Source organism: Phyllobates terribilis, unplaced genomic scaffold, assembly GCF_046119375.1.
Source record: "Phyllobates terribilis strain yellow unplaced genomic scaffold, ASM4611937v1 Scaffold_5111__1_contigs__length_54338, whole genome shotgun sequence".
NCBI lineage: Eukaryota > Metazoa > Chordata > Amphibia > Anura > Dendrobatidae > Phyllobates > Phyllobates terribilis.
The window spans coordinates 4,597-13,693 of record NW_027367859.1 but is presented as its reverse complement, the minus strand read 5'-3'; the positions used below and the strand labels follow the sequence as shown (position 1 = coordinate 13,693).

The following is a 9,097-nucleotide window of genomic DNA, read 5'->3' as shown; positions in this document are numbered from 1 at the left end:
TTTGAAGTGGAATGTGATGCTTCTGGAGTGGGCATTGGAGGTGTGCTAATGCAAGGAGGTAAACCTATTGCCTTCTTTAGTGAAAAACTCAAAGGTGCAACTCTAAATTACTCTACATATGATAATGAGTTGTATGATTTGTTTAGGGTGTTGAAAACTTGGCAACACTACTTGTGGCCTAATGAGTTTGTCTTGCATACTGACCATGAGTCACTAAAGCATTTTAGAAGCCAAGACAAGCTTGATAGGAGACATGGTAGGTGGATGGAGTTCATTGAGACTTTCCCTTATATTATCAAGTATAAGAAAGGGAAAGACAATGTAGTGGCAGATGCACTCTCTAGGAGGCATACCTTGCTAACCACCCTTGATTCAAAGGTGTTAGGATTCACCTACATCAAAGAGCTTTATAGTAATGATTCTGATTTTTGTGATATATATGTTCATTGCCTTGAAAAGGGACCCTTAGGCAAGTTTTACTTGTTTGAAAATGATGCAGGAGCATCCCTATCATCAACTCCTCAAAGAGCAATCACAAGAGCCATGGCTAAGAGGATCAAAGATCAAGTTATACATGCCACTTTAGCTCTCCATATGGACTAGGAGATGAAGCCCATTGCCTCTACCCTTTTGATATGTCAAAGAGGTATCTCTCCTCCACAAATTCCATGAAGAACACTTGGTCATGTCTGGACCAAGTCAAGCTACAAAGAGCTAACTTTAGGACATACCCGAATAGGCCCTTTAGCCGGCTATGTCACTTTCAAGTGCATTTTGCACAAGCTTCCTTATGTTTGTTATGAAACATTTCTTAGGGTATTTTGGTCTTAAGTAAGTGAACTTTATGAGGTTCAAAGGGCCGGCTCTCACTTGGTATAAAAGCCAAGAGATAGCTCATTTATCCGGGCCTTTGAATTGATTAAAAACACACAAGTTGTAAGTTGAGCATAGACTCCTTCCTATCATTTGGAGGCCACCTTGGTTTGTTGGTTGAACAACTGAAAACAACCATTATCTCTTGCCCAATTATATCTTGTTTGTGTGATTGTTATTGTATGAACTTGATTAGGGAAACTCATGGTGCTCTAGGTGGTATATCCCCTAGTTGTGTTGTGTTATAGCTTGTTTGTTTCTTGTTGGCTTGCATTGTGTTGAGGTTAAGTCCAAGGTGCTTGCAAGAGTGAATAAGGATCACTCAAGAACTTATCCCATTTGCTTTCATCTCACTTCTATCTCTATTTTGCATCCAAGCATGTTTCCAAGCTAGGATAACATCTAGAACACTTGTTCTTGATGTTTGAAAGGTTTGAACTCTAGATCCGAGCCTTGTAGGGATATCCCTACATCAAGTGGTATCAGAGCTCAGTGAGTTCATCCTTTGTTCACCTTAGAAAACCCAAAACCGAGTGCCTTGCAAAGTTCTTGCAAGAACACTTGACAAAAACATTGTTGAAAACCCACAAAAGCTAGCCTTTTCTTTACCTTGTTTCTTTGGTCTAACCAAGATGATTGCTTGAAGTTTTTGCAGGACTAAAACCAAGGTTGAAGGTGAGGAAGTTGCCTAAGGAATTCCCTAAGTTACACTTCGGAAGTTCCAAGGAAAAACCAACCTTTCACCCGGACCGGTGCCTTGTTCCGGGAACCAGCGCCGAGCAAGATACCGGAAGCCAAGCCTTTTAGCCCTACCAAACACAACCATCTTCAAGAACAATATGAACAAAGTGTAACGTACAGGTCTTGATCTTTCTACAGCAACAAAAATCATCCAATTCCACCGAGTAGATCGTTCTGACCAAGGCAAAGAAAATCGTTCCAGAAGTAGTAAACCGGGTGCTTGATCTCACGCACAAAAGTGGTCAAGAACCCAACTTTGAAGCTTCACCCCTCAATCCAAACACGACCAAACGAAGAACACTTATGAGCCCCATGAAGAACAACATTTGATCTATTGAGGGCAACAAAAATCAGACCAAGGGCACGAGTAGATTGTCCAAACACTAAAGCCAAAAACCTTTCCCAAAGCGGTAAAGTGTCACTTCTCCTTTTCAAAAGTGTTGACCTAGCCTATTCACAAGACATTGCAGCCTCATTGGGTCGTGCCTTTTTGGATGTGACCTGGGCCTTCTACCTAGAAAAACCTCCACTACAAGGATCAAGAAAAGTCACATCCATTGCAGCTCATTGACCCCTTGAAACACACACCCAAAGTTGCTTGCAACACACTTTTGTACCCGGGTAACGTGCTAGCTTGCCTATTCTTAATTAAACCTTGTACCTTTTGTTGTGTACCCCAAGTGCAACATTTGGAACGTGACCAAGTGGTCACAATACTATGTGAAGACGGTGAGAAGGGATTGCAAAGTGCCCTTCACAACTTAAGCCATACCCCACCTTTTAGCCTTAAGAGAAGTAGTACACCTAAGGTGGTTCACTTAACTTCTGTTCCTAAACACAATCCTCAGCCTTTTCCAAGGAACTTTTGAAGGCAATTACCAAGGGACTCCAAGGGTTTCTTGTTCACCTAAAACTAAGGTAATAGTCCTTCGTCCCTCTTGAGCTAAACACACTTAAACATTCTGTTGCCTAAGTACCTAAACTGCATGCTATAACTATTGTTTCTTTGGCATCCTTAAGTGTACTTAATCTAGCTTCATTCAAATCATTTCACACTTATAAGGTACTGTATTGAGCAGAGATTGTGAGATTATCTTTGAGTGTGAGGGAAGACACAAATCAAACACAAGTTATTACTCTAACTTAACATCTTTGCTTGTTGTTTGTGTGACAATGTCTAGCTCACCCCATCATTCTCAACAAGAGGAGGTGAACCCTTTGATCAACTCAGAACAAAGTATCACCAACCCTCAACCAGACCTAGCCTCACTCATAAGGACCCTTAATGAGACCATAGCTAGAAATCACCAAGAGCTTTCTAGTAGAATGGCAACCTTGGAGTCAAAAAAGAAATCACCAAGGAGTTCCCCTAGGATCTTAAGGAACCAGTATGAACCTGGGGAACCCTCTCATGCACACTCCCATGCTCCTATTCCTAGACAAGATGTGAGGATAGGCTCCATCTCACCCATAAACAGACCTGAGCCTATTAGGATACCAACTAGAGAACATGTCTCACCCTTGGCAAGACCATCACCTATGCAATACTCAAGGGAGTTTCCTAACTTTGATTCTCCTAATGTGAATAGATATAGTGATGATTTTGTTGATGAGTTTCAGGATGATAGGTACATGAGATTTGGAGGAAGAGGGAGCAGAGGAAGGAGGGTAAGGTTCCAAAGGAATGATCACCCTTATGGGTATGTTCCTAGGGAACCTAGACATGAGCAAACCTTTGAGCAAGCCCCTAGACATGCCCCAGTACACCATCTAGGACCAGCTCCAAGGCAACCAAGACATGATCAAGGGTTTGAGCAAGTGCCTAGGCCAAGAGAAGAGGATGGCATTGGCAAGATAAAGGTGAAGATTCCACCATTTGAGGGCAAGTGTGATCCGGATACCTACATGGCATGGGAAAGAAAGATGGACCAAATCTGGTCATGCCACAACTTCAATGAAGAAAAGAAGGTACAACTTGCTATCCTTGAATTCCAAGATTATGCTATGTTGTGGTGGGATAACTTGGTCCAAGGGAGAAGAGAAAAGAGCCTCCCATCCAGAATTGGGATGACATGAAGAGGGTCATGAGAGAAAGATTTGTACCTGAGCACCATGCAAGGGAGCTAAGGCACAAGTTAGAGACCTTGAAGCAAGGAAATCAAAGTGTGGAGGAAGTGTATAATGCAATGCATATGGCCATGATCAAGGCCAACATCAGAGAAGACCCCATTGCCACCAATGCAAGGTTTCTAAGGGTGTTGAACCCTTCCATCTCCAATGAGGTAGATATGTATCCTTATGAAACTAGTGAACAATTATTTCATAATGCTATTAAGGTTGAAAGGAAGATGAAGGCTAGGATGGTGCAAACAACAAGGCCAACTTCTAGGCCAATGGGATCAAGCACCCCATGGGCTAACAAGCCAAGCAACCACCCCTACTCAAGCACCCAAGGGAACCTATCCACAAAGGGATCCACCTAAGCCCCAAGGCCAAGCCATGGAAACTCAGGGAGTACTTCTAAACCCCCTAATGTGTCTAATACTCCTTACCCTAGATCTAGTAGTTTAGAGTGCTTTAAATGGCAAGGGTAAAGGCCATTTCATGAGAGATTGTCCTAACAAGAGAGTTATGTTTATTAATGCTATGGGACAATATGAATTAGAAAGTGAGCATGAAGATAATGAACCTAGTAATGACCTAGATGTGGACTTAGGGGAAGAATCAGAGGAGATAGGTTATGAACATGGTGAAGTGCTAGTTTGTAGAAGAGTTCTAAGTGTCCAAACTGAATTGGTTGAAGATAACCAAAGGGAGAACATATTCCATAGTAGATGCATGATAAAAGACAAGGTTGTGATGTGATTATTGATGGAGGTAGTTGTTGAAACATAGCTAGTAGTGAATTGATAGAAAAATTAGACTTGCCCTCCATATTGCATCCTAGACCTTACAAACTACATTGGATGAATGATTGTGGAGAACTCAAGGTTCACAAGCAATGTAATGTGACCTTTAAGCTAGGCTCATATGTGGACACTATACTTTGTGATGTATTACCCATGCAAGCTTGTCATTTACTCTTAGGAAGACCATGGCAATATGATAATAGAGTTACACATGATGGTTTTTCTAACAAGTACTCTTTCATGGTTAATGGCAAGTTGGATTACCTTGAAACCTATGACTCCTTTTCAAATTGTGTAAGCAGCTGAGGCTAAGAGAACCAAGGATAAGGGCAAGATGGTACCAAAAGAGAGGCTTAAGACCAAGGACAAGCCCCTGGTTTTGCACATCTCCAAGTTCCAAGGACAATACTCCATGCTAGTGTTCAAGGAAGTCCCAAGGGATGAATTCCTACCTAAGGATGCTATGCTAATGAGCTTGGTCAAGCCTCACACTTTGACATCAGAAGCACCCAACTACACATTGCCTAAGGCTATCCAAGAAGTGCTAGATGAGTTCCATGAGGTGTTCCCACAAGAGCTACCCAATGGACTTCCACCACTAAGAGGTATTGAACATCAAATTGATTTCACTCCAGGGCAGGTACTTCCTAATAGGCCAGCCTACAAAATGAATCCTATGGAAAGTAAGGAGGTGGAAACTCAAGTCCAAGAGTTGTTAGAGAAAGGGTACATAAGGGAAAGCATGTCCCCTTGTGCTGTGCCAGTTTTGTTGGTGCCTAAGAAGGAAGGTACACTAAGGATGTGTGTGGATTGTAGAGCCATCAACAACATCACCATCAAGTATAGGCATCCAATTCCAAGGTTAGATGACATGTTAGATGAGCTCCATGGAGCATCTTGCTTCTCAAAAATTGATCTCAAGAGTGGGTACCATCAAATCAGAATGAGGGAAGGTGATGAATGGAAAACTGCCTTCAAAACTAAGTTTGGGTTGTATGAGTGGCTTGTCATGCCATTTGGTCTTACCAATGCTCCTTCAACCTTCATGAGGTTGATTAATCATGTCCTAAGAAGCTTCATTGGGCAGTTTGTGGTGGTTTACTTTGATGACATTCTTATCTACTCAAAGTCACTCCATGAGCATGCCAATCATTTAAGGGAAGTACTATCCAAACTCAAGCAAGTTTCTTTGTATGCTAACCTTAAGAAATGTGATTTCTACTCAGATTCTGTTTCATTCTTAGGTTTTGTAGTGAGTTCCAAGGGTTTGGAGGTTGACAAAGAGAAGATTAAGGCAATACAAGAATGGCCAACTCCAACTAGTGCAACACAAGTGAGAAGTTTCCAAGGGCTTGCTAGCTTCTATAGAAGATTTGTCAAGGATTTTAGCACCATTGCTTCACCCCTTACTGAGATTACAAAGAAGAACATTGTTTTCCAATGGGGAACCAGCCAAGAAGAGGCATTCCAAGAGCTTAAGGCAAGGCTAACCGAGGCACCCCTACTAGTGCTTCCAGATTTCACAAGGCCTTTTGAAGTGGAATGTGATGCTTCTGGAGTGGGCATTGGAGGTGTGCTAATGCAAGGAGGTAAACCTATTGCCTTCTTTAGTAAAAACTCAAAGGTGCAACTCTAAATTACTCTACATATGATAAAGAGTTGTATGCTTTGTTTAGGGTGTTGAAAACTTGGCAACACTACTTGTGGCCTAATGAGTTTGTCTTGCATACTGACCATGAGTCACTAAAGCATTTTAGAAGCCAAGACAAGCTTGATAGGAGACATGGTAGGTGGATGGAGTTCATTGAGACTTTCCCTTATATTATCAAGTATAAGAAAGGGAAAGACATTGTAGTGGCAGATGCACTCTCTAGGAGGCATACCTTGCTAACCACCCTTGATTCAAAGGTGTTAGGATTCACCTACATCAAAGAGCTTTATAGTAATGATTCTGATTTTGTGATATATATGTTCATTGCCTTGAAAAGGGACCCTTAGGCAAGTTTTACTTGTTTGAAGGATTTCTATTCAAGGTTGATAGGGTGTGCATACCTAAGTGTTCTCTTAGACTTCTTCTTGTGGAGGAATCTCACAAAGGAGGTTTAATGGGACATTTTGGTAGGGACAATACCCATGCTATACTGAGTTCCCATTTCTTTTGGCCTCACATGCTCAAAGACATAAAACATATGCTTAAAAGATGCATTGAGTGCCTTAAGGGCCAAATCCAAAGTGAAACCTCAAGGTTTGTATTCACCACTACCTATCCCTAGTGCCCCATGGTTAGACATTAGTATGGACTTCATTGTAGGGTTACCTAGGACTAGGAAGGGCAGAGATTCTATTTTGTGGTGGTGGATAGGTTTAGTAAGATGGCTCACTTTATACCTAGTCATAAAACTGAAGATGCAACTAGTGTAAGCCAACTTATTCTTTAGTGAGGTTGTTAGACTACATGGCCTACCTAGGACCATAGTGAGTGATAGGGATCCTAAGTTCCTTAGTCATTTTTGGAGAACATTATGGGGAAAGATAGGAACCAAGCTCTTATTTCTACATCTAGTCACCCCCAAACTGATGGACAAACTGAAGTGACTAATAGGACTTTAGGGGCCATGCTTAGAGCCTTGATTAAGACTAACCTTAAAGCATGGGAAGACATTCTGCCACATGTAGAGTTTGCCTACAATAGGGCCACACACTCAAGCACCAAGGTAAGTCCTTTTATGTGTGTGTATGGTACTAACCCTCTAACCCCCTTTGATCTTATTCCTTTGCCTAGCAAAGAGAAGTGTGATTATAGTGCAGGGAACCAGGTTAAACTCATCAAGGAGCTACATGAAAGGACCAGAGAGAGGTTGGAGAGCTTAGCCACAAGTGTAGCTGAGGCAAAGAACAAGCATAGGAGGAAGGTCATACTCAAAGAAGGAGATCTAGTGTGGGAGCACCTAAGGAAGGACAGATTTCCCAACTTAAGGGACTTCCAAGCTCTCACCAAGAGGGGATGGACCATTCCAAGTGCTAAGAGTGGTTGGTGACAATGCTTATGTTATTGACCTTCCAGAAGAGTATGGAGTCAATCCCACTTTCAAACATTGGAGACCTTACTCTTTTCAAGAATGTTGATGAAGAAGCTAGTGAAGGGGAAGAACAAGAAGAAGGGGCTCCAATCATCAATCATGAAGATGGCCTGAGGTCAGGCCCTTCAAAAGAAGGAGGGAATGATGCAGGAGCATCCCTATCATCAACTCCTCAAAGAGCAATCACAAGAGCCATGGCTAAGAGGATCAAAGATCAAGTTATACATGCCACTTTAGCTCTCCATATGGACCAGGAGATGAAGCCCATTGCCTCTACCCTTTTGATATGTCAAAGAGGTATCTCTCCTCCACAAATTCCATGAAGAACACTTGGTCATTTCTGGACCAAGTCAAGCTACAAAGAGCTAACTTTAGGACATACCCGGATAGGCCCTCTAGCCGGCTATGTCACTTTCAAGTGCATTTTGCACAAGCTTCCTTATGTTTGTTATGAAACATTTCTTAGGGTATTTTGGTCTTAAGTAAGTGAACTTTATGAGGTTCAAAGGGGCCGGCTCTCACTTGGTATAAAAGCCAAGAGATAGCTCATTTATCCGGGCCTTTGAATTGATTAAAAACACACAATTTGTAAGTTGAGCATAGACTCCTTCCTATCATTTGGAGGCCACCTTGGTTTGTTGGTTGAACAACTGAAAACAACCATTATCTCTTGCCCAATTATATCTTGTTTGTGTGATTGTTATTGTATGAACTTGATTAGGGAAACTCATGGTGCTCTAGGTGGTATATCCCCTAGTTGTGTTGTGTTATAGCTTGTTTGTTCTTGTTGGCTTGCATTGTGTTGAGGTTAAGTCCAAGGTGCTTGCAAGAGTGAATAAGGATCACTCAAGAACTTATCCCATTTGCTTTCATCTCACTTCTATCTCTATTTTGCATCCAAACTTGTTTCCAAGCTAGGATAACATCTAGAACACTTGTTCTTGATGTTTGAAAGGTTTGAACTCTAGATCCGAGCCTTGTAGGGATATCCCTACATCACCTTAGCTTCTTGGCCTTCCATTCACTGCACCTGAATCCTCTACGAGCTGGTGTAGGATTCCACCGTTGGAGACTCTTCTCATTCTCGATCACTTATACACTTCACTATGAGTTTGAAGCTCGGTCCACTAGCTCTGAATGACTCTCTTCACTCAGCTAGTCATTCGGACTTCACAACTCATCACCTGGGCTTTTATTTTCTTCGTTCTTTATTCTTCAACACTTCCTTAGCGAGACTCGCTTTCCCTGCTAGGCTCAAAGCTAGTCAATAGCTTGTCCGCTTGTGTGAAAGCTACTATTCTAACACCTCGAGCTATTCCTGGAACGCTTTCACACACAATGGACATCAAATGCTATGTTTATAATCATCAAAACAGCGTAACGTTTATGCTACTGATGCATAAACTAACATAGGGTAATAGCGGGATTTATGGAGAATATAGAGAGGAGAATAATGAGTAAACACAGTAAAGAACTTTAAGAGAATGCATACTC

The 9,097-nt window shown here is 41.8% G+C and overlaps 1 pseudogene; it reads left to right on the top strand.

Moving 5' to 3' along the window:
- The first annotated feature begins 606 nt into the window (after window positions 1-606).
- Window positions 607-8,874, top strand: LOC141249767 (uncharacterized; annotated as a pseudogene).
- Window positions 8,875-9,097: the final 223 nt, after the last annotated feature.